Here is a 1,155-nt window from a genome sequence, read left to right on the forward strand (position 1 = left end):
ATTTTTATGTTTTTGACGAAAATATTTAAACACTTGATGGTCTCGATATTTCCTACAACATGTGAGTGAAGACTATCTCACAAACCGACACGAGTCTACTAGAGAAATTGAATGACTTATTAGACACAAAATGATATGAACCGTGGCCAAAAAATTGTCATACCTCAAGGTTCAATTACAAAGTCGAGAGCCAAGAAGTTACAACAAGTTTTAATCACTTATATTTAAGTTATGGTGAGCTCGCCAAAGGAAGCTCTAGAAGATATTGGAATCGTTCCCTGCATGTTGGTCCTTGTGGAGCTTCAAGATGAAGATGCGTTAAATGTATTTTTACATAGCGGATATTGTCTGTTTTGGCCTGTTACATATTATCGCCAGTCTGACGGTTTGTCCTCTCCAACATCCTCGTTAGCACACCGCTCGATGTCTGACTCTGATACCATTTGTAACAGTCCAAGCCTACTACTAGCAAATATTGTCCATTTTTGCCCGTTATGTATCTCCGTCAGGCTCATGGTTTGCCCTCCGCTTTAGAAGCCATGAACCTTAGCTCAAATCCCATTGCTCAGCTTTGATATCATTTGTAACAACACAATCTCACCCCTAACAGGTACTGTTATATTTGAGTTTCCCTCAAGGTTTTAAAACGTGTTCGCTAGAGAGAGATTTTCTGTAGGAAATGTTTCGTTCCCCTAGAATTTTCTGTTCTTCGTTTTTCATTTTTAAAACTCATATGTATTAGAACTTGCATGCTATCGTCATTCAGTTGATTTTGATCAATAATTTTTGTGGAGTAACACGAATCACGAGTTTATAAACGAATTTTCTTTACTCTTTATATCGATCATAAAGGTAATTCGTTTCAAAATTTTCCGTTCAATTGATTCTTTATCCTTTCTGGGTTCTTTGAAAATTTAAATCTGAAGGTCATGTTCCGAGTTACATAACACAAAATTAAGATTTCGTAGACATTTCAAACACCTTTTGAAGTTCACCAATTTAACCCGAATAGAAAAGTACACAGCTAAAATCGTGTACTTTTAAAGTTCGACTTTTTCCTCTCGAGTAAGAAAATCATGATCGGGAAGTTTTCAAAAATAATTTTCTTTTCCAAATTTTCAAAATTTGACCTAATTTTTAATTACATTAAAAAAA

The sequence above is a fragment of the Cucurbita pepo genome, chromosome LG04 (assembly GCF_002806865.2).
Source record: "Cucurbita pepo subsp. pepo cultivar mu-cu-16 chromosome LG04, ASM280686v2, whole genome shotgun sequence".
NCBI classification, from domain to species: Eukaryota; Viridiplantae; Streptophyta; class Magnoliopsida; order Cucurbitales; family Cucurbitaceae; genus Cucurbita; species Cucurbita pepo.